The following is a 25,841-nucleotide window of genomic DNA, read 5'->3' as shown; positions in this document are numbered from 1 at the left end:
TTGGTTTTTCTTAAGGTTATTCAAACACACAAGAAGAAAGCGAGAAAAAGAAAATAAACTAGCATGGATATTACAATGAAAAAAGAATGAGCATCGACGACTAGAATAAGTGTGTGAACATGAATGTAATGTCGGTGGGAAATACGTACTCCCCCAAGCTTAGGCTTTTGGCCTAAGTTGGTTTATGCCCAAGGATCAAAGTTGTTGCTGGGGTCGTACTGAGATGCAGCAGCTATTGCCTCATGAGCTGTAGCTTGTAGGCGAGCTGCCTTCGTCCTCCTCTCATACTCGTTCGCCTCCTCCCTGGTTATAATATATCTCATTTTTTCGTGAAAGTCAAAGAAACCAGGAGCAGGGAGAGCAACATGGATAGTGCGGCGCCTGCTAAAGATTAGTCGGTACTGGAGAGATTGTTCATCCCTCTCAATAAACTGATGGCGAACCATAGCATTAAAATCTAAATAAGCAGGAGGTAATTCCATATCATTTTCATGTATGGGTATCTCAAGATAATGGGCTAAACGGGTTGCATAAATTCCACCAAACAAGTCTCCACTTAAACTATTAAGATGCAACCTTTGTGCAACAATGGCCCCCCAAGTTATATTGTTTATCTCCTAATACAGCACTCTTGAGAACACTAAGATCGGGAACACACATGTGACATGCCTCGTCCTTGCCATTAATGCATCTACCTATAAAGAGAGCAAAATAATGTATAGCAGGAAAGTGAATGCTCCCTATGGTAGCTTGTGTTATTTCTCTAGATTCCCCCACAGTGATACTAGCAAGAAAATCCTTAAACTCGGATTTACGAGGATCATTAGCACTACCCCATTGCGGGAGTTTAGAAGCAGTATTAAAATCTTCTAAGTCCATGGTATAAGATTTACCATAGATATCAAATAGGACAGTGTGAGAATTGTGTGAAGATGAAAATTTAAACCTTCTCACAAAGGAATCAGTTAGGTAATAATACTGAGGGCACTTATCTAGCATGAAGCCCTCGAGTTCAGCATTACGCACATATGTGTCAAATTCCTCCTTAATTCCTGCTTGGACCATGAAATCTTCTGACGGCCATTCACAAGGCCGCACTTGAGCTTCTATTGGTAGTTCATGGTCCGGCTCACGTATTGCGGGCCTGGGTCCTTGCTTCCTTGAAGAACCACCTTGGTATATTTTCCTAAACATATTTCTTCCTTTGAAAAATTTCTGAAAATTTTAGTAACTCAAAATAAAAGTGAACCAAACTCAACAAAATTGATAGCAACTACTCCCACAAGTGCCTAGAGACTATATCATGCATTAGAACTACTTGGGACCAAATAAATTTGACATGCAAGCTCAAGAACAGGGTCACCTAGGCAGCAAAAATTTGCAATGAATAAAGCACTAGAGCAAAAACTAATTGGACCATTGGAGGAGTCACATACCGAAGAACAATCCCCCAAAGCAGTTTTATGAGTGGAGCTTTGAGCAAGGAGATCGAAAATCGCAACAAAACGAGCTAGAACACGAGTTTGAGCTATGTGGTGATTTTTTCTGGAGGAAGACGAAGTGTGTGGGTGCAGGAATAAGTGGAGGGGGGGCACGTGGGGCGCACGAGGCAGGGGGCGCACCCTGGACCCTCGTGGCCAGGTGGTGGCTCCCCCTGATGTGTTCTCAGTGCCAGATATTCTTAAATATTCTAGAAAAAATCATATTTCATTTTCGGGACATTTGGAGAACTTTTATTTTCGGGGTATTTTTTATTGCAAGGATAATTCAGAAAACAGACATAAAATACTATTTTTTCCTTTGTTTATCCTAAATAACAGAAAGTAAAAGGAGGGTACAGAAGGTTGTGCTTCCTAACTTCATCCATCTCATGCTCATCAAAAGGAATCCACTTACAAGGTTGATCTGGTCTTGTTAACAAACTCTTTTCGAATAACATGGAACCGGAGAAATTTCGAATAACACTAGGGTACCTCAACGGGGATATGCACATCCCCAACAATAAGAATATCATATTTTTCTTGACAGTAGGAAGAGGAAATTCAAAACCTCCAATAATAATCGATGGATTTTTTCCAATAGAATTGATACTGTGGACTTGAGGTTGTTTCCTCGAAAAGTGTACCGTATGCTCATTACCATTAACGTGAAAAGTGACATTGCCTTTGTTGCAATCAATAACAGCCCCTGCAGTATTCAAAAAGGGTCTACCAAGGATAATCGACATACTATCGTCCTCGGGAATATCAAGAATAACAAAGTCCGTTAAAATAGTAACGTTTGCAACCACAACAGGCACGTCCTCACAAATACCGACAGGTATAGCGGTGATTTATCGGCCATTTGCAAATATATTCCATTAGGTGTCAACTTATTCAAATCAAGTCTACGATATAAAGAGAGAGGCATAACACTAACACCGGCTCCAAGATCACATAAAGCAGTTTTAACATAGTTTCTTTTAATGGAGCAAGGTATAGTTGGTACTCCTGGATATCCAAGTTTCTTAGGTATTCCACCTTTAAAAGTGTAATTAGCAAGCATGGTGGAAATTTCAGCTTCCAGTATCTTTCTTTTATTTGTAACAATATCCTTCATATGCTTAGCATAAGGATTTATTTTAAGCATATTAGTCAAACGCATACGCAAAAAGATAGGTCTAATCGTTTCAGCAAAGCGCTCAAAATCCTCATCATCCTTTTTCTTGGATGGTTTAGGAGGAAAAGCCATGGGTTTCAGAACCCATGGTTCTCTTTCTTTACCGTGATTCCTAGCAACGAAGTCTCTCTTATCATAACATTGATTCTTTGATCGTGGGTTATCAAGATCAACAGCAGGTTCAATTTCTACATCATTGTTATTGCTAGGTTGAGCATCAACATGAACATTATCATTAACATTATCACTAGGTTCAAGTTCATCACCAGATTGTGTTTCAGCATCAGAAATAGAAATATCATTGGGATTCTCAGGTATGTCAACAACAGGTTCACTACAAGCATGCAAAGTCCTATCATTTTTCTTTCTCTTCCTCTTAGAAGGACTAGGTGCATCAACATTAGTTCTCTGAGAATCTTGCTCAATTCTCTTGGGATGGCCCTCAGGATAAAAGGTTCCTGAGTCATTTTACCTCCTCTAGTCATAACTCTAACAGCATTATCATTTTTCTTATTATTTAATTCATTGAGCAAACCATTCTGAGCTTTAAGCACTTGTTCTACTTGAGTGGTAACCATAGAAGCATGTTTACTAATGAGTTTAAGTTCACCTTTAACTCTAGACATATAATCACTCAAGTGTTCAATCATATAAGCATTACGTTTCAATTGTCTACCAACATAAGCATTGAAGTTTTCTTGTTTAACAATAAAATTATCAAACTCATCTAAGCATTGGCTAGCAGACTTATAACGAGGAATATCACCTTCATCAAATCTATAGAGAGAATTTACCTTTACTACCTGTGTCGGGTTATCAAGACCATGTATTTCTTTAATAGGTGGTAAATTCTTAACATCTCCAGCTTTAATACCCTTTTCTTTCATAGATTTCTTTGCCTCTTGCATATCTTCAGAACTGAGAAATACAATAACCCTTTTCTTCGGAGTTGGCTTAGGAGTTGGTTCAGGAAGTGTCCAATTATTTTCATTAGTCAACATATTATTCAATGGCAATTCAGCTTGATCAACAGTTCTTTCCCTGAAAACACAACCATCACAACTATCCAGGTGGTCTCTGGAAGCATCGGTTAGTCCATTATAAAAGATATCAAGTATTTCATTTTTCTTGAGAGGATGATTAGGCAAAGCATTAAGTAATCGGAGAAGCCTCCCCAAGCTTGTGGGAGACTCTCTTCTTCAATTTGCACAAAATTATATATTTCCCTTAAAGCAGCTTGTTTCTTATGAGCGGGGAAATATTTAGCAGAGAAGTAATAAATCATATCCTGGGGACTACGCACACAACCAGGATCAAGAGAATTAAACCATGTTTTAGCATCACCCTTTAATGAGAATGGAAATAACTTAAGGATATAGTAGTAGCGAGTTTTCTCATCATTAGTGAATAGGGTGGCTATATCATTTAACTTAGTAAGATGTGCCACAACAGTTTCAGATTCATAGCCATAAAAAGGATCAGATTCAACCAAAGTAATTATCTCAGGATCGACAGAGAAATCATAATCCTTATCAGAAATACAGACAGGTGAAGTAGCAAAAGCAGGGTCATATTTCATTCTAGTATTCAAAGATTTTTCTTTCAGCTTAGCTAAAAATTTCTTAAGATCATATCTATCATTGCAAGCAAGAAAGTCTCTAGCAGTTTCTTCATCCATAACATAACCCTCAGGCATGACAGGCAATTCATATTTAGGGGGAGAATCTTCATCATCACTTTCATCAATATTATCAGTTTCAATAATTTCATTCTCTCTAGCCCTAGCAAGTTGTTCATCGAGAAATTCACCTAGTAGTAAAGTAGTATCAAGCATAGAACTAGTTTCATCATAAGTATCATGCATAGAAGAAGTGGCATCATCAATAACATGCGACATATCAGAATTAATAGCAGAAGCAGGTTTAGGTGTCACAAGTTATTCAAAACAGAAGGAGAATCAAATGCAGAGCTAGATGGCAGTACCTTACCTCCCCTCGTAGTTGAGGGAAAAAATCTTAGTTCTTTCGTCTTTCAAGTTCCTCATAGTGATCAACAGATATAAATGCCAAGTGACTCAAAGAATAGAGCTATGCTCCCCGGCAACGGCGCCAGAAAATAGTCTTGATAACCCACAAGTATAGGGGATCGCAACTATTTTCGAGGGTAGAGTATTCAACCCAAATTTATTGATTCGACACAAGGGGAGCCAAAGAATATTCTCAAGTATTAGCAGTTGAGTTGTCAATTCAACCAAACCTGTATAACTTAATATCTGCAGCAAAGTATTTAGTAGCAAAGTAGTATGGAAGTAACGGTAACAGTGGCAAAAGTAAGAGTAGCAGTTTTGTAGTAATTGTAACAGTGGCAACGGAAAAGTAACTAAGCAAAGGGCAATATGTGAAAAGCTCGTAGGCATTGGATCAGTGATGGATAATTATGTCGGATGCGATTCCTCATGCAATAGTTATAACATAGGGTGACACAGAACTAGCTCCAGTTCATCAATGTAATGTAGGCATGTATTCCGAATATAGTCATACGTGCTTATGGAAAAGAACTTGCATGACATCTTTTGTCCTACCCTCCCATGGCAGCGGGGTCCTATTGGAAACTAAGGAATATTAAGGCCTCCTTTTAATAGAGTACCGGACCAAAGCATTAACACTTAGTGAATACACGAACTCCTCAAACTACGGTCATCACCGGGAGTGGTCCCGATTATTGTCACTTCGGGGTTACCGGATCATAACACATAGTAGGTGTCTATTGACTTGCAAGATAGGATCAAGAACTCACATATATTCATGAAAACATAATAGGTTCAGATCTGAAATCATGGCACTCGGGCCCTAGTGACAAGCATTAAGCATAGCAAAGTCATAGCAACATCAATCTCAGAACATAGTGGATACTAGGGATCAAACCCTAACAAAACTAACTCGATTACATGGTAAATCTCATCCAACCCATCACCGTCCTGCAAGCCTATGATGGAATTACTCACGCATGGCGGTGAGCATCATGAAATTGGTGATGGAGGAAGGTTGATGATGACGATGGCGACGGATTCCCCTCTCCGGAGCCCCGAACGGACTCCAGATCAGCCCTCCCGAGAGAGATTAGGGCTTGGCGGCGGTTCCGTATCGTAAAATGCGATGAATCCTTCTCTTTGATTTTTTTTCTCCCCTAACGTGAATATATAGAGTTGGAGTTGAGGTCGGTGGAGCTCCAGGGGGCCCACGAGGCAGGGGGCGCGCTCAGGGGGTAGGCGCGCCCCCACCCTCGTGGACAGGGTGTGGGCCCCCTGGTCTTGATTCTTTGGCCAATATTTTTTATTTATTCCAAAAATATTCTCCGCGAAGTTTCAGGTCATTCCGAGAACTTTTATTTCTGCACAAAAATAACACCATGGCAATTCTGCTGAAAACAGCGTCAGTCCGGGTTAGCCCCATTCAAATCATGTAAGTTAGAGTCCAAAACAAGGGCAAAAGTGTTTGGAAAAGTAGATACGATGGAGACGTATCACTCCCGAATACCGGAGGAACACTTTGTGTGCTATCAAACGTCACAACGTAACTGGGTGATTATAAAGATGCTCTACAGGTGTCTCTGATGGTGTTTGTTGAGTTGGCATAGATCAAGATTAGGATTTGTCACTCCGATTGTCGGTGAGGTATCCCTGGGCCCTCTCGGTAATGCACATCACTATAAGCCTTGCAAGCAATGTGACTAATGAGTTAGTTGCAGGATGATGCATTACGGAACGAGTAAAGAGACTTGCCGGTAATGAGATTGAACTAGGTATTGAAATACCGACGATCGAATCTCGGGCAAGTAACATACCGATGACAAAGGGAACAACGTATATTGTTATGCGGTTTGACCGATAAAGATCTTCGTAGAATATGTAGGAACCAATATGAGCATGCAGGTTCCGCTATTGGTTATTGATCGGAGATGAGTCTCGGTCATGTCTACATAGTTCTCGAACCCATAGGGTCCGCACGCTTAACGTTCGGTGACAATCTGTATTATGAGTTTATGTGTGTTGATGTACCGAAGGTAGTTCGGAGTCCCGGATGTGATCACGGACATGAGAGGAGTCTTGAAATGGTCGAGACATAAAGATTGATGTTTTAGACGGCTATGTTTGAACACCAGAAGTGTTCCGGGAGGTTTCAGATAAAACCGGAGTGCGGGAGGGTTATCGGAACCCCCCCGGGAAGTTATTGGGCCCTTAGTGGGCTTTAGGGGAGAGAGAGGGCAGTAGCCACGAGGTGGCGCCCCCCAAGGGAGTCCGAATTGGACTAGGGGGGGGGCCTCTTTCCCTCTCCCTCCCCCTCTCCTTCCTTCCCTCTCCTAGTAGGACTAGGAAAGGAGGAATCCTACTCCTACTAGGAGGATGATTCCTCCCCCCTTGGCGCGCCCTCTAGGGCCGGCCGGCCTCCTCCTCCCCTCCTTTATATACGGGGGAGGGGGGCACCCCATAGACACACAAGTTGATTGTTTAGCCGTGTGCGGTGCCCCCTCCAAAGATTTCCACCTCGGTCATATCGTTGTAGTGCTTAGGCGAAGCCCTGCGTCGGTAACTTCATCATCACCGTCATCACGCCGTCGTGCTGACGAAGCTCTCCCTCGACACGCAGCTGGATCTAGAGTTCGTGGGACGTCACCGAGCTGAACGTGTGCAGATCGCGGAGGTGCCATACTTTCAGTACTAGGATCGGTCGGATCATGAAGACGTACGACTACATCAACCGCGTTGTCATAACGCTTCCCCTTTCGGTCTACGAGGGTACATGGACAACACTCTCCCCTCTCGTTGGTATGCATCACCTAGATGGATCTTGCGTGTGCGTAGGATTTTTTTTGAAATTACCGCGTTCCCCAATAGTGGCATCCGCGCTAGGTCTATGCGTAGATGTTATATGCACGAGTAGAATACAAAGAGTTGTGGGCGATAATAGTCATACTGCTTACTAGCATGTCATACTTTGATTCAGCGGTATTGTTGGATGAAGCGGCCTGGACCGACATTACGCGTACGCTTACGCGAGACTGGTTCTACCGATGTGCTTTGCACATAGGTGGCTGGCGGGTGTCAGTTTCTCCAACTTTAGTTGAATCGAGTGTGGCTACGCCCGGTCCTTGTTGAAGGTTAAAGCAACACACTTGACGAAAAATCGTTGTGGTTTTGATGCGTAGGTAAGAACGGTTCTTACTCAGCCCGTAGCCGCCACGTAAAACTTGCAACAACAAAGTAGAGGACGTCTAACTTGTTTTTGCAGGGCATGTTGTGATGTGATATGGTCAAGACATGATGCTAAATTTTATTGTATGAGATGATCATGTTTTGTAACAGAGTTATCGGCAACTGGCAGGAGCCATATGGTTGTCGCTTTATTGTATGCAATGCAATCGCCCTGTAATTGTTTTTACTTTATCACTAAGCGGTAGCGATAGTCGTAGAAGCAATAGTTGGCGAGACGACAACGATGCTACGATGGAGATCAAGGTGTCGCGCCGGTGATGATGGTGATCATGACAGTGCTTTGGAGATGGAGATCAAAGGCACAAGATGATGATGGCCATATCATATCACTTGTATTGATTGCATGTGATGTTTATCCTTTATGCATCTTATTTTGCTTAGTTCGGCGGTAGCATTATAAGATGATCTGATGCGGAGCATCCTACGATCATCCCCATGTACACTCGAGCCTACGCCATTGGACCTAAGGTGAACTTGCTCCTTTCCGAATCTTCCCTTTCCGCACGTAAGACATGGATGCTACTTCAAGCGCGGACCTTGTTCATACTCAGGTACACCCGAGGAGACCATGGAGAACCCAAGGACCAAGGCCTAGCGTGCGCGGAAGCGAAGGAAGGAGAAGGAAGAAGAGCCAGCTGCTACAGGCCCCGGACATCCGGACCAGCCCGGACATCCGGCCCGATCCCCGGAAATCCGGCGCCCATCACAGAAGGCACCCGAAGCTGAACCCCGTCAGCCCAGACATCCGGCCAGAGGCCCGGACATCCGGCTCTTCCTGAGCCGCCGGACATCCGCCCCCCAGCCCAGACATCCGGACCCCGCCTATCCAGAGAGCTCCGAGACCGGCCACGCCAGCCAGGACATCCGGCCTCCCTGCCCGGACATCCGGCCCATCGCGAAGCCCCGGACATCCGGCCTGTCGCCCGGACATCCGGCGCCTGTCTGCGCACAGTGAACGGGCCAAGGGCCCATGTATCCCCCCTCTCACTTACCCCTTCGTGGGCTAATACTATATATAGACCCCCACCTCCTCCTAGTTAGGGTTAGCATTGGTTTAGCTCATATGTGAGTAGAGCATTGCTCATCCATTACGGATCTACTCCACGAGAGAGACCGCGGCCCCTCTACATAGAAGATCACCTTGGATTCAAGACCCCCTCTTGGGTGGCCCCCATCAAGACCTCCTCACGGAGAAGAACCGGTTACCGTTTGTATCGTACGTTGTTGACTTTGGATCTTGTATCTCACCTTTGTGTTCATCGATCTAGCACAGGTGTGATCTATTCTTGTTGGTTGAGTGATTTCTCTCGTGTTCCCCTCGTGTTCCCTCGTGTTTCCCCTCGTGTTCATCACGTTCTTCATAGGGATCCGCTCCTTTCGTGAAAGATTGGCCATCTAGGGTTCCACCCTACATCATCTTGGTATCAGAGCCAGGTTGTCTCATGATATCTTGGTATCATGAGCCACGTTGATCACGATTTCGGAGCCTCCCAGTTGTGTTTTCTAGCCTAGTTTTGTTGATTTTGTCCCAAATTCAAAAAATCCCCACCAAAAATAGCCCCAATTTTTTTTGTGATTTGTTGGTTTGATGATGTTTTGTTGAAGTTGATCCGTGGATTTGCTTTGTTACTTGTGGATCTAGCTTTTCCCCAATTTTCCCCACTTTCCATCCACGAAATCTCCGCAATTTTGCCCCCGAAATCATCAATTTCCACCCCCAAAATCGAGTTCCTCGAGTTCATCCTCGGATTTGGAGTCCGGACATCCGGCCCGTAGCCCCGGACATCTGCCCCCCCAGACATCCGGCCCATGGCTCGGACATCCGGCTCCTGGAGCGCAATTTCGTGCGCGGTTCTGGACATCAGGTCCCGGAAATCCGGCCCAAGCCCCGGATGTCCGGCCCCTGGGATTTCAACCTTCCCCGTTTCACCGTTTTGTGCATAACTAATTCATCCGGAGTCCGTTTTTGACGTTCTTTAGCTCGTTTTGAAGCTATTGACATCCCCCATCCCACAAAAATACTAACATCCCCATTTGACTCCTTCAAAATTTTGGAACTTTGACATCTTTGCCTAGGGCTTCCACCATAACTTTCGCTACACCACCTCCGACTTCCGCAACCTAACCAATTTTGTTCCCCTTTGCATTTGAGGTTGTTTGAGTTGTGATTCGAGTCTCCTAAGGTGTTTAGGCTACTTAGGGACAATTTCTTCTTCATCAACCATCACCATAACTTCCGCATAGGCTTGCCCACCATACACTTCCGCCAACCCAACTTAACCCAATTTTGTTTGTGTTGTGAGTTGTGTCTCCTAAGGTGTTTCGGCTACTTAGGGACCATGCTTCCAACTCCGACACCGTGTATAGGTCACCACCTAACCCTCCACTTCCGCATTGCGTACTCCAAACCCCATCATTGCATTTCCGCAATCCCAAAGAGTTTCCGCAAAACCACCATCGCATTCCCGCTACCACCATTTGACATTTGAGATTTTTAGTTCACGGTTTTTCCGTTTCCTAAGGTGTTTCGGCTACTTAGGGAGGAGTCTCCATCATCTTGGTGTCTACATCAAGAACACCGCCACTCATCATCGTCTCAGACGGTAACCTCCATATCATATTGGTATCGTGGTATACCTCCATTGTATATTCCCTTGCAATTGCATTGATAACCCCTAGCCCATTTTGCGTCACTTGCCTATCGAGACTAGCCATTTGAGTATTGCCGGCAACGTTACTTGTGCACATTAGTGGTCTACACCTTCCATTGCATACATACCATATCATATTGGTATCATATAATCTCGTGTGCCTCAAGTTTGTTCCCGCATATACACATTTGCTATCTTGGTTTGTGCATTGTGCAAAAGTGGCCATACATATAAAAAAAGCTTTTAAGCAAAAGAGAAAGAGAAAATAGCTTGTAAGCAAGTGCCATAGCATCATACCACATTGCATAAGATTGTCATATCCGATCATCTTGGATCATCTTGAGAGAAACACCGGGAACCATACATATATAGCATACTTGGGATAGCAAGTTTATCCATTTTGCATATCATAGGTTGTGCACAAGTGTCGTATCCGCCTATAGAGCAATCGTGCTAGCGTCTCTCTTGAGTTGTGCAAGACGCGCGTTTTTCGTGGACTCCACATTTTGTGCTCATTCCTTGGTTGCATGACCCCATTTATCTATCTGTGTGTGTGTTTCCGTGTGCCATTCTTTGCTATTGGTCTACTTGTTTCACTTGCGAATTTGTGAATCTATTTCAACATTATTGACTCTTGCTAACATTTTGCATCAAATTTTTAGTGCCACTATCCTCACTGAGCTCCACCATAAGCCTTATTTGTGTAGGTGTGAGAAACCGACAAGAATTGGTACCAATTGTGCTATTTCCTTGTTACACATTGAGTGATCATTGATCCATTTTCAACATCGGTCAAGGTACATTTGGTATAAGTTCTTCTCTTTCTCCCACTCATATTTGCTCGAGTCTTGTGATGGATAGGCAAGGCATTTCATCTCCGGTCTTCGAAAACAACGACGGCGCGAACAACTACATCACCAAAGCGTCCATCTTCGATCTACAACGACAAATGCAAGGCACACAATCTACCTTGCGAGAGCGCCTCGACAACCTCACCATTGACATACACCACTCCGAAGCAAAGAAAAGGGACTACATCGACACCAAGTTGGGCGAGCTAAAGGATCAACTACGCGACATGGTGGCCGACTACAAGTCTTCTTCCCCTTCATCATCCTCAAGGCGGCGGCGAGCAAGTCGATCATCTTCGGAGCACAAACACGATGCAAGCACAAGTCGTCCACGTCCACATCTCCATGGCGACCACCATCACGTTCGTGATCCACATCGTCATGAAGGGCAAGTCACCTCCAAACATCATGTGCACGACGACGACGAACGACATCTACTACGAGCTCAAGTGCGACAACGACATCATCAACATGAAGATGCTCAACAAGCGCAAATGCACAAGTCCCAACGAGCTCTACTTCACGCCAAGTACAAACTTCAAGAGCACAAGAGAAGACCGCGAGACGAGCACCACCAAGACAGAGCTACGGCTACACCAACCACTTCGGCATCTTCGCCAAGTGCTATCAAGGCATCTTCGCCTTTGGACGTACGACATCTTCGCCTACTTCCCACGAGTACGCCTACAACGACTTCATCAAGTCCAAGGCGACCACCTACAAGCGAGGGCAACACTTCCATCTTCGGAAGCCCCTCAAGGAAGATGGCCGAGCATGGGAATTTCCCTTCGGTCATGGAGACGAGCTACGAGGTGCCACATCATATGGGCCTCCAACAACAAGACGGCGACAACAAGGTCGAGCAAGGGCCATCCCCTTCGACTACAACAACGAGCATGAACCTCTTCAACAACATGAAGACGGCGCCCATATTGGACTCATACTCCGAGTCAAGCTACGTGACCGCACATGAGACCTTATCTTTGGTCTTGGAGGAGAGTGATGATGTGCCATCTTCGGCCTTCATCCACGGCTACGATTGTGACATGATTGAGCATGGAGACATTTGCACCAACATCTCTCCGACACCCACATATGTGCCCCAATTCCCATGTGAGGAGAGCCACCCCACCATGAGTGATATGAGTGAATCCACCATATGTGACCTGGAGAGCATTTCCGATGAGAGGATGAGTGTGACCACCACTAGCCCCACACTTGAGAGCATGCCACACATCCTATGTGAGGTTGAGAGCCATTTGAGTGACTCCACCAACCATATGAGTGAGACCATCATACCGGGAGTGAGTGAGCCACAACACTTAGTGAGTGAGGTAGTTGACACGGCACGTGAGGCCACTATGATTTCTAACGACTTAACCTCTACTCCGAGTGTGTTTTCTTCTTCGGTGCTAGGTCTCCTACATGACGACATGCCTATCCTCGACGAGTCCATACCTCCAATGGAGACGACGATGGCCATGGTGGACGATGATGCACCCCCCACATGGTTCCATCAAGATGAAGATGACAACGAGTGGATCTTCGACACCTCACCGACAACACATGAGCGATGCTCCAAAGGTAACATAGGTGATGGTGCTTCTCTTGTCTCACTAGTGGACTATCTCACCAATGATTGCTTGCATGATGTTGATCCACCTATTCCCATGCTTCATGCTAGTGCGACTTCTTCATGTCATGACTTACCAATTTATGATGAATATGATGATGAGCATGTTGAGTTGCCTAGGTGTGATGCTATGCTCCATAGGATATTATGTGAAAATTCTATTGGTAACTTCATGTTTGACAATCCATTGAACTTGTCATATGCTATGAGTGAGATCTCTCATATTGCTTCATTTCAATCTCAACATAGTAACTATGCATGTCCCATTGAAATAAATCCCATTTGCACTTATGGCATAGATGACGAGATGATGGTCATTTGCTTTTGTTTTTCATGTGATGATATTGCCATGCTTCCTTTACATGATTTGCGCAATTCATCTACTATGCCATGCCATGATCACATTGTTCCAAATATGCTTTGTTTTGGATGTTGTCAATATTCTCCATGTGATGTTTCTACAAATGCTCATGAGGAGACCCCCATAGTTTCCTCATACATATTAGGAGATTTTGATGCATTCCATACTTTGCATGATTCCCATGATTGCGTGCACCATATGCATTCCATGAATAACAATGCTCTAGCATATTTCTCATGATGCATTACACAATTTGAGTCTCCATTATGCTATACATAACAACAAACCTCTCATGATGGATGACATGTTTCTATATCACGCATCTCATTTATTTGAGCATTGGATATTTTGTGCTAACCAACACAAGCACGTATGCATCATGATGGATGATGTGTACATCTACCACGCACACACAATTTTTCCTTTGCCTTTGTTTTGTGTAGGTACTCATGTATACTCGTCAACCTCTCAATCCCAAGAGTTGACGAAACGAGCTCTTGAGAGCAACAATGATTTGGTATCCCGTGGACTATCCTTACCACCATTCCCTTCGCGCACGGACTATGCGCATCTCTTTTACTTGTCTCTCACACGGCTATGGGCTATTTACCATTTGTCACCTTATGCCCATTCTATCATGTTCACTTTGCATGTTATGCTTGCTTCTATGCCTTTTCCATGCAATTGTGACCCTTGCTTGCATCTACCCATGATTCACCATTATACTACTCCTATGTGTATTTGCATGCTTGGTGGAGATACTTGTTGCTATTGCCATATTTACCATGTGCCACATGCTATTGATGCTTGTTGTGTTGGGAGAGTCATGATGTTCCATTGTTATTTCCATATGACCTCTTGCCAATACAATGATGATGCATCTCTCACATCTTGCTTTCATGCTTGTGATATGTCATGTGCATTATTCATGCCCACTATTTGCACACATGACATGCTTGCCATGATTCCTCCTAGTACGTTGCATCTTCGCACTACTAGCTTGCTTGACTTGATCTCTATGATTGATTGCTTTGTTGCATCACCCGTGTTCCATTATTACTTGCTTTCTTGGTCCGATGACATATATGTTCATGCCTCTCACGTGATATATCTTGATCTTTGTCACTTGTCTTTATTGGTTGCACCTCTCATATGCCATTGTAGTGAGTGCACCCATGCTATGCTTATTGATCGTGGAGACTTGGACATATTACTTGTGATGCATGCTTGCTTGTTTAAGCCTATTGTCTTTGGTTGTAGTTGCATCTTATGCTTTCATACCATACCACACCTTGTCCTTTCTTATGATAAGAATGATGAAAACACTTGTTGGGTATCTCGCCCCTCGAATGATAGGTCTTGCATTTGCACTAACCTCATTTGTTTTTCCGAGTGTTTGTCATGTTCTTTCATTTTGAAGGATTCACAAGGCGGTAACATCACGAGACATATTGGTTATGTGAAGGCGTACATGATGTGCAACACTAACATTTTCGACATCCTCATAAAGGTGAACTCATTCCCTTTGAGCCATTCTCAAATATGCATATTGAATGGGTCATTCTTTCATTGTTGTTTCCTTCTTGTTGTCTACATGTTACATCTCGCGAACGAAGGAGCGACATTGGAGATTGGCTCTATGGACCTTCACATTGAGGAGCACTCGGACTTATTGGATGCACCTTCGAACCTCCACTCATGCCACGACATCGAGCATTGGTACATCAACACTCCTTTGACACATTGCACCCCCACCTTCATATTTGTTGATTGTGCTCATACATGTCATGCTCGATGGACATATCATACTCACCACAAATTTGCATCTTATGCATGGATTGACTCACCTTATTATTACCTTGTTGCATCTTATATTTCTATGTCATCCATGATATATGCGCTTATGCACTTCCTAAGAAAATTTGTTGTGATCTTTCTTGATGGCATATTCATACGTCATGATCATAGTACCCACCATCAATTGCAAGATCACATAGTCACATTGAGCACCAATTGCCATATTCATGCTATTGATAAACCGTCTCACTATGACATCATTTTGCACCGTGGTTGCATTGATCATATTCACAACACATTTGTGTGCACAATGAATGCTTTTGCTCCCATGAATGCTTTACATCTCATTCCATATCATCTTGCTAAGCTTCATGTGCTTTATCATGAACAATCTTGCCTCACGGACTCATTCTTACATGATGGACACCTTGTGTGCGCTAACGATTGTATTTCCAAGTGTTGTTTGTGTTTGCTCTTTTTGCATGTGTACCACTCTGGAGACACCTTGGAGTACTTGGATTGCGCCATGTTTTCCACTTCGTCCAACTACAAGTCCGTCCACAACAACCGTTTCCATGGTGATGAGGTTTTTGATCCGAGGTCGGATCTTTCCCAAGGGAGGGGAGATGATGCGAAGCATCCTACGATCATCCCCATGTACACTCGAGCCTACGCCATTGGACCTAAGGTGAACTCGCTCCTTTCCGAATCTTCCCTTTTCGCACGTAAGACATGGATGCTACTTCAAGCGCGGACCTTGTTCATACTCAGGTACACCCGAGGAGACCATAGAGAACCCAAGGACCAAGGCCAAGCGTGCGCGGAAGCGAAGGAAGGAGAAGGAAGAAGAGACATCCGCTACAGGCCCCGGACATCCGGCCCCAGCCCGGACATCCGGACCAGCCCGAACATCCGGCCCGATCCCTTGAAATCCGGCGCCCATCACAGAAGGCACCCGAAGCTGAACCCCGTCAGCCCGGACATCCGGCCAGAGGCCTAGACATCCGGCTCTTCCTGAGCCGCCGGACATCCGGCCCCTAGCTCGGACATCCGGACCCCGCCTATCCAGAGAGCTCCGAGACCGGCCATGCCAGCCCGGACATCCGGCCTCCCTGCCCGGACATCCGGCCCGTCGCGAAGCCCCGAACATCCGGCCCGTCGCCCGGACATCCGATGCCTGTCTGCGCATAGTGAACGGGCCAAGGGCCCATGTATCCCCCCTCTCACTTACCCCTTCGTGGGCTAATACTATATATAGACCCCCACCTCCTCCTAGTTAGGGTTAGCATTGGTTTAGCTCATATGTGAGATAGAGCATTGCTCATCCATTACGGATCTACTCCACGAGAGAGACCGCGACCCCTCTACGGAGAAGATCACCTTGGATTCAAGACCCCCTCTTGGGTGGCCCCCATCAAGACCTCCTCACGGAGAAGAACCGGTTATCGTTTGTATTGTCCGTTGTTGACTTTGGATCTTGTATCTCACCTTTGTGTTCATCGATCTAGCGCATGTGTGATCTATTCTTGTTGGTTGAGTGATTTCTCTCGTGTTCCCCTCGTGTTTCCCCTCGTGTTCATCACGTTCTTCGTAGGGATCCGCTCCTTTCGTGAAAGATCGGCCATCTAGGGTTCCACCCTACATCATGATCTCTCACTAAATTTCAAGGTACAAGTGTTCTCCCTGAGTATGCACCGTTGTGAAAGTTTGTCATGCCGAGACACCACGTGATGATCGGGTGTGATAAACTCTACATTCACATACAATGGGTGTAAGCCAGTTTTGCACACGCAGAATACTCGGGTTAAACTTGACGAGCCTAGCATATGCAGATATGGCCTCGGAACACTGAGACCGAAAGGTCGAGCGTGAATCATATAGTAGATATGATCAACATAGTGATGTTCACCATTGAAAAGTACTCCATCTCACGTGATGATCGGACATGGTTTAGTTGATTTGGATCATGTGATGATTAGAGGGATGTCTATCTAAGTGGGAGTTCTTAAGTAATATGATTAATTGAACTTTAATTTATCATGAACTTAGTACCTGATAGTATTTTGCATGTCTATGTTGTTGTAGATCAATGGCCCGTGCTACTGTTCCTTTGAATTTTAATGCGTTCCTAGGGAAAGCTAAGTTGAAAGATGATGGTAGCAACTACACGGACTGGGTCCGTAACTTGAGGATTATCCTCATTGCTGCACAGAATAATTACGTCCTAGAAGCACCGCTAGGTGCAAGACCCGCTGTAGGAGCAACGCCGGACGTTGTGAATGCTTAGCAGAGCAAAGCTGATGACTACTCGATAGTTCAGTGTGCCATGCTTTACGGCTTAGAACCGGGACTTCAACGACATTTTGAACATCATGGAGCATATGAGATGTTCCAGGAGTTGAAGTTAATATTTCAAGCAAATGCCCGGATTGAGAGATATGAAGTCTCCAATAAGTTCTATAGCTGCAAAATGGAGGAGAATAGTTGTGTCAGTGAGCATATACTCAAAATGTCTGGGTATCATAATCACTTGACTCAGCTGGGAGTTAATCTTCCGGTTGATAGTGTCATTGACAGAGTTCTTCAATCATTGCCACCAAGCTACAAAAGCTTCGTGATGAACTATAACATGCAAGGGATGGATAAGACGATTCCTGAGCTCTTCGCAATGCTAAAGGTTGCAGAGGTATAAATCAAGAAGGAGCATCAAGTGTTGATGGTCAACAAGACCACCAGTTTCAAGAAAAAGGGTAAAGGGAAGGAGGGGAACTTCAAGAAGAACGGCAAGCAAGTTGCTGCTCAAGTGAAGAAGCCCAAGTCTGGACCTAAGCCTGAGACTGAGTGCTTCTACTGCAAGCAGAGTGGTCACTGGAAGCGGAACTGCCCCAAGTATTTGGCGGATAAGAAGGATGGCAAGGTGAACAAAGGTATATGTGATATACATGTTATTGATGTGTACCTTACTAATGCTCGCAGTAGTGCCTGGGTATTTGATACTGGTTTTGTTGCTAATATTTGCAACTCGAAACAGGGACTACGGATTAAGCGAAGATTGGCTAAGGACGAGGTGACGATGCGCGTGGGAAATGGTTCCAAAGTCGATGTGATCACCGTCGGCACGCTACCTCTACATCTACCTTCGGGATTAGTTTTAGACCTGAATAATCGTTATTTGGTGCCAGCGTTAAGCATGAACATTATATCCGGATCTTGTTTAATGCGAGACGGTTATTCAATTAAATCTGAGAATAATGGTTTTTCTATTTATATGAGTAATATCTTTTATGGTCATGCACCCTTGAAGAGTGGTCTATTTTTGTTGAATCTCGATCGCAGTGACACACATATTCATAATATTGAAACCAAAAGATGCAGAGTTGATAATGATAGTGCAACTTATTTGTGGCACTGCCGTTTGGGTCATATTGGTGTAAAGCGCATGAAGAAACTCCATACTGATGGACTTTTGGAATCACTTGGTACTTGCGAACCATGCCTCATGGGCAAGATGACTAAAACTCCATTCTTCGGAACAATGGAGCGAGCAACAGATTTGTTGGAAATCATACATACTGATGTATGTGGTCCGATGAATATTGAGGCTCGCGGCGGGTATCGTTATTTTCTGACCTTCACAGATGATTTGAGCAGATATGGGTATATCTACTTGATGAAACATAAGTCTGAAACATTTGAAAAGTTCAAAGAATTTCAGAGTGAAGTGGAAAATCATCGTAACAAGAAAATAAAGTTTCTGCGATCTGATCGTGGAGGAGAATATTTGAGTTACGAGTTTGGTCTTCATTTGAAACAAAGCGGATTAGTTTCGCAACTCACGCCACCCGGAACACCACAACGTAATGGTGTGTCCGAACGTCATAATCGTACTTTATTAGATATGGTGCAATCTATGATGTCTCTTACTGATTTACCACTATCATTTTGGGGTTATGCTTTAGAGACAGTTGCATTCACATTAAATAGGGGCACCATCTAAATCCGTTGAGACGACACCATATGAACTGTGGTTTGGCAAGAAACCCAAGTTGTTGTTTCTTAAAGTTTGGGGCTGCGATGCTTATGTGAAAAAGCTTCAACCTGATAAGCTCGAACCCAAATTGGAGAAATGTTTCTTCATAGGATACCCAAAGGAGACTGTTGGGTACACCTTCTATCACAGATCCGAAGGCAAGACATTCGTTGCTAAGAATGGATCCTTTCTAGAGAAGGAGTTTCTCTCAAAAGAAGTGAGTGGGAGGAAAGTAGAACTTGATGAGGTAACTGTACGTACTCCCTTATTGGAAAGTAGTTCGTCACAGAAATCAGTTCCTGTAACTACTACACCAATTAGTGAGGAAGCTAATGATCATGTAACTTCAGATCAAGTTACTACTGAACCTCGTAGGTCAACCAGAGTAAGATCCGCACCAGAGTGGTACGGTAATCCGGTTCTGGAGGTCATGTTACTTGACCATGACGAACCTACAAACTATGAGGAAACGATGATGAGCCCAGATTCCGCGAAATGGCTTGAGGCCCTGAAATCTGAGATGGGATCCATGTATGAGAACAAAGTGTGGACTTTGGTTGACTTGCCCGATGATCGGCAAGCCATCGAGAGTAAATGGATCTTCAAGAAGAAGACTGACATTGACGGTAATGTTACTGTCTACAAAGCTCGACTTGTTGCGAAAGATTTTCGACAAGTTCAAGGAGTTGACTATGATGAGACCTTCTCACCCGTAGCGATGCTTAAGCCCGTCCGAATCATGTTAGCAATTGCTGCATTTTATGATTATGAAATTTGGCAAATGGATGTAAAGACTGCATTCCTGAATGGATTTCTGGAAGAAGAGTTGTATATGATGCAACCCGAAGGTTTTCTCAATCCAAAGGATGCTAACAAAGTGTGCAAGCTCCAGCGATCCATCTATGGACTGGTGCAAGCATCTCGGAGTTGGAATAAACGTTTTGATAGTGTGATCAAAGAATATGGTTTTATACAAACTTTTGGAGAAGCCTGTATTTACAAGAAAGTGAGTGGGAGCTCTGTAGCATTTCTAATATTATATGTGGATGACATATTGTTTATTGGAAATGATATAGAATTTCTGGAGAGCATAAAAGGGTACTTGAATAAGAGTTTTTCAATGAAAGACCTCGGTGAAGCTGCTTATATATTGGGACCAAGATCTATAGAGATAGATCAAGATTCTTAATTGGACTTTCACAAAGCACATACCTTGACAAAGTTTTGAAGAAGTTCAAAATGGATCAAGCAAAGAAAGGGTTCTTGCTTGTGTTACAAGGTGTGAAGTTGAGTCAGACTCAATGCCCGACCACTGCAGAAGATAGAGAGAAAATGAAAGTCATCCCCTATGCTTCAGCCATAGGTTCTATCATGTATGCAATGCTGTGTACCAGACCTGATGTGTGCCTTGCTATTAGTTTAGCTGGGAGGTACCAAAGTAATCCAGGAGTGGATCACTGGACAGCGGTCAAGAACATCCTGAAATACTTGAAAAGGACTAAGGATATGTTTCTCGTTTATGGAGGTGAGAAAGAGCTCGTCGTAAATGGTTACGTCGATGCAAGCTTTGACACTGATCCGGATGACTCTAAGTCACAAACCGGATACGTATTTATATTGAACGATGGAGCTGTAAGTTGGTGCATTTCTAAGCAAAGCGTCGTGGCGGGATCTACGTGTGAAGCGGAGTACCTAGCTACTTCGGAAGCAGCAAATGAAGGAGTCTGGATGAAGGAGTTCATATCCGATCTAGGTGTCATACCTAGTGCATCGGGTCCAATGAAAATCTTTTGTGACAATACTGGTGCAATTGCCTTGGCAAAGGAATCCAGATTTCACAAGAGAACCAAGCACATCAAGAGACGCTTCAATTGCATCCGCGATCAAGCCAAGGAGGGAGACAGAGAGATTTGCAAGATACATACGGATCTGAATGTTGCAGACCCGTTGACTAAGCCTCTCTCACGAGCAAAACATGATCAACACCAAGACTCCATGGGTGTTAGAATCATTACTGTGTAATCTAGATTATTGACTCTAGTGCAAGTGGGAGACTCAAGGAAATATGCCCTAGAGGCAATAATATAGTTGTTATTTATATTTCCTTACATCATGATAAATGTTTATTATTCATGCTAGAATTGTATTAACCGGAAACTTAGTACATGTGTGAATACATAGACAAATAGAGTGTCACTAGTATGCCTCTACTTGACTAGCTCGTTGAATCAAAGATGGTTAAGTTTCCTAACCATAGACATGAGTTGTCATTTGATTAACGGGATCACATCATTAAAGAATGATGTGATTGACTTGACCCATTCCATTAGCTTAGCACTTGATCGTTTAGTTTGTTGCTATCTCTTTCTTCATGACTTATACATGTTCCTATGACTATGAGATTATGCAACTCCCGAATACCGGAGGAACACTTTGTGTGCTATCAAACGTCACAACGTAACTGGGTGATTATAAAGATGCTCTACAGGTGTCTCCGATGGTGTTTGTTGAGTTGGCATAGATCGAGATTAGGATTTGTGATACGTCTCCAACGTATCTATAATTTTTGATTGTTCCATGCTATATTATATTCTGTTTTGGACATTAATGGGCTTTATTATACACTTTTATATTATTTTTGGGACTAACCTATTAACCGGAGGCCCAGCCCAGAATTGTTGTTTTTTGCCTATTTCAGAGTTTCGCAGAAAAAGAATATCAAACGGAGTCCAAATGGAATAAAACCTTCGGGAACGTGATTTTCGGAACGAACGTGATCCAGAGAACTTGGACCCTACGTCAAGACATCAACCCCCCTGGGCACGAGGTAGGGGGCGCGCCTACCCCCCTGGGCGCGCCCTCCACCCTCATGGGCCCCACGTTGCTCCACCGACGTACTTCTTCCTCCTATATATATCTACGTACCCCCAAACTACCAGATACGGAGCCAAAAAACTAATTCCACCGCCGTAACCTTCTGTACCCGTGAGATCCCATCTTGGGGCCTTTTCCGGAGCTCCGCCGGAGGGGGCATCGATCACAGAGGGCTTCTACATCAACACCATAGCCTCTCCGATGATGTGTGAGTAGTTTACCTTAGACCTTCGGGTCCATAGTTATTAGCTAGATGGCTTCTTCTCTCTTTTTGGATCTCAATACAATGTTCTCCCCCTCTCTCGTGGAGATCTATTCGATGTAATCTTCTTTTGCGGTGTGTTTGTTGAGACCGATGAATTGTGGGTTTATGATCAAGTTTATCTATGAACAATATTTGAATCTTCTCTGAATTCTTTTATGTATGATTGGTTATCTTTGCAAGTCTCTTCGAATTATCAGTTTGGTTTGGCCTACTAGATTGATCTTTCTTGCAATGGGAGAAGTGCTTAGCTTTGGGTTCAATCTTGCGGTGTCCTTTCCCAGTGACAGTAGGGGCAGCAAGGCACGTATTGTATTGTTGCCATCGAGGATAACAAGATAGGGTTTATATCATATTGCATGAGTTCATCCCTCTACGTCATGTCATCTTACTTAAAGCGTTACTCTGTTCTTATGAACTTAATACTCTAGATGCATGCTGGATAGCGGTCGATGTGTGGAGTAATAGTAGTAGATGCAGGCAGGAGTCGGTCTACTTGTCTCGGACGTGATGCCTATATACATGATCATACCTAGATATTCTCATAACTATGCTCAATTCTATCAATTGCTCAACAGTAATTTGTTCACCCACCGTAATACTTATGCTCTTGAGAGAAGCCACTAGTGAAACCTATGGCCCCCGGGTCTATTTTCCATCATATTAATCTTCCAACACTTAGCTATTTTTATTGCCTTTTACTTTACTTTGCATCTCTATCATAAAAATACCAAAAATATTATCTTATCATATCTATCAGATCTCACTCTCGTAAGTGACCATGAAGGGAATGACAACCCCTTTATTGCGTTGGTTGTGAGGATTTATTTGTTTGTGTAGGTGTGAGGGACTCGTGCGTGGTCTCCTACTGGATTGATACCTTGGTTCTCAAAAACTGGGGGAAATACTTACGCTACTTTGCTGCATCACCCTTGCCTCTTCAAGGGAAAACCAACGTAGTGCTCAAGAGGTAGCAAGAAGGATTTCTGGCGCCGTTGCCGGGGAGTCTACGCCAAAGTCAACATACCAAGTACCCATCACAAACCCTTATCTCCCGCATTACATTATTTGCCATTTGCCTCTTGTTTTCCTCTCCCCCACTTCACCCTTGCCGTTTTATTCACCCTCTCTTTTCCGTTCACTTTTTTCTCGCTTGCTTCTTGTTTGCTCGTGTGTTGGATTGCTTGCTTGTCACGATGGCTCAAGATAATACTAAGTTGTGTGACTTTACCAATACCAACAATAATGATTTTCTTAGCACTCCGATTGCTCCTCTTACCGATACTAAATCTTGTGAAATCAATGCTGCTTTATTGAATCTTGTCATGAAAGATCAATTCGCCGGCCTTCCTAGTGAAGATGCCGCTACCCATCTAAATAGCTTCATTGATTTGTGTGATATGCAAAAGAAGAAAGATGTGGATAATGATATTGTTAAATTTAAGCTATTTCCTTTTTCGCTTAGAGATCATGCTGACGCTTGGTTTTCATCTTTGCTTAAAAATAGTATTGATTCTTGGAATAAGTGCAAAGATGCTTTTATCTCTAACTATTTTCCTCCCGCTAAGATCATCTCTCTTAGAAACGATATTATGAATTTTAAGCAACTTGATCATGAACATGTTGCACAAGCTTGGGAGAGGATGAAATTAATGATACGTAATTGTCCTACACATGGTTTGAATTTGTGGATGATCATACAAAAAATTTATGACGGATTGAATTTTGCTTCTAGAAATCATTTAGATTCGGCCGCGGGAGGCACTTTTACGGAAATCACTTTAGGAGAAGCTACTAAACTCCTAGATAATATTATGGTTAATTATTCTCAATGGCACACTGAAAGATCTACTAATAAGAAAGTGCATGCGATAGAAGAAATTAATGTTTTGAGTGGAAAGATGGATGAACTTATGAAATTATTTGCTAGTAAAAATGTTTCTTCTGATCCTAATGACATGCCTTTGTCTACTTTGATTGAGAATAATAATGAATCTATGGATGTGAATTTTGTTGGTAGGAATAATTTTGGTAACAACGCGTATAGAGGAAACTTTAATTCTAGGCCATACCCTAGTAACTCCTCCAATAATCATGGTAATTCCTACAACAATTCTTATGGAAATTTTAATAAGATGCCTTCTGAATTTGAGACTAGTGTTAAAGAATTTATGAATTCACAAAAGAATTTCAATGCTTTGCTTGAAGAAAAATTGCTTAAAGTTGATGAATTGGCTAGGAACGTTGATAGAATTTCTCTTAATGTTAATTCTTTGAAACTTAGATCTATTCCACCTAAGCATGATATCAATGAGTCTCTCAAAGCCATGAGAATTTCCATTGATGAGTGCAAAGAAAGAACCGCTAGGATGCGTGCTAAGAAAGATTGCTTTGTGAAAGCGTGTTCTTCTAATTTCTACGAAAATAAAGATGAAGATCTAAAGCTTATTGATGTGTCCCCTATTAAATCTTTGTTTTGCAATATGAATCTTGATAATGATGGGACTGAATATGTGACACCCAAAATTTTGGCCTTATTTTTATTAAAATATGGCCAGGAAATAGAACTTTTCCAATTGTCAAGATTTACCTTTTGTGATTTTTTTGGATTTTTGCTTCAAGTGGGAAAAACCTCCAAAGAGTATTTTTGGACTTGTGTGCCCTCCTTATAAAATCAATCCTTTATCAGTGGATTTATTTGCATATTCATGTTTCATGAGTTTTAATCCTTTTAAAAATGATCTTTCATAAATTTGGAGCTCCTTTTTGCACTGCAACCATTTGATAAATGCTTCTAAAAATTCCACCAAAATTTGGGGATGTCATGTGATGGCTCCACACCACTTTTGTGCAAGAATACCTTCTGGCCATTGGAGATTTTGAGCCCTTCACCAACTTTTCCAATCTGGTCCAGTAGGCACTTTTGCACTACAACCCATTTAAATATTTCTTTAAAATTTCTTCCAAGGGTTCGAAGATGTCAGTGGATGCATACAATTCATCTTCAAGCAAAAACCCAGTGATGTTCCTTGGGAAATTTGAGTGGATCAACCTCTTTTGCATTCTGACCCAATTTGGTGATTTGTACAGCAACCTTATTTTTCCTTGCTCTAGTAACCCTGAGCTTTCTCCTACTTGTAGCCCTCCCTACCAAACTCTTAAGTCCAGGAGATTGGACCCTTTGGCATATTTTTGGTGCATGCAATGTTAGCCTTTAATTGCTGCCCAAAACTGGTTTTCTAAAATTCTTGCACTATCAACTTTCTGTCTTTGCCAAACTAACCTTACCACCCTCTCCTGCATCTAAAGAGACACTGATCTGGAGAGTTTGACCACTCCAAGAGTTATCTAAGTGCATACGGCATTCTGTCGAACACCTGGTGTGCACAGCCACTTTTGGCAAGCTCTCTGGTTTGCATTGTGGACTTGAACTCCTGAGCTATCCACCATGT

The sequence above is a fragment of the Triticum aestivum genome, chromosome 1D, assembly GCF_018294505.1.
Source record: "Triticum aestivum cultivar Chinese Spring chromosome 1D, IWGSC CS RefSeq v2.1, whole genome shotgun sequence".
Lineage (NCBI taxonomy): Eukaryota > Viridiplantae > Streptophyta > Magnoliopsida > Poales > Poaceae > Triticum > Triticum aestivum.
The sequence above is the reverse complement of the archived record's forward strand: the minus strand, read 5'-3'. Positions refer to the sequence as shown.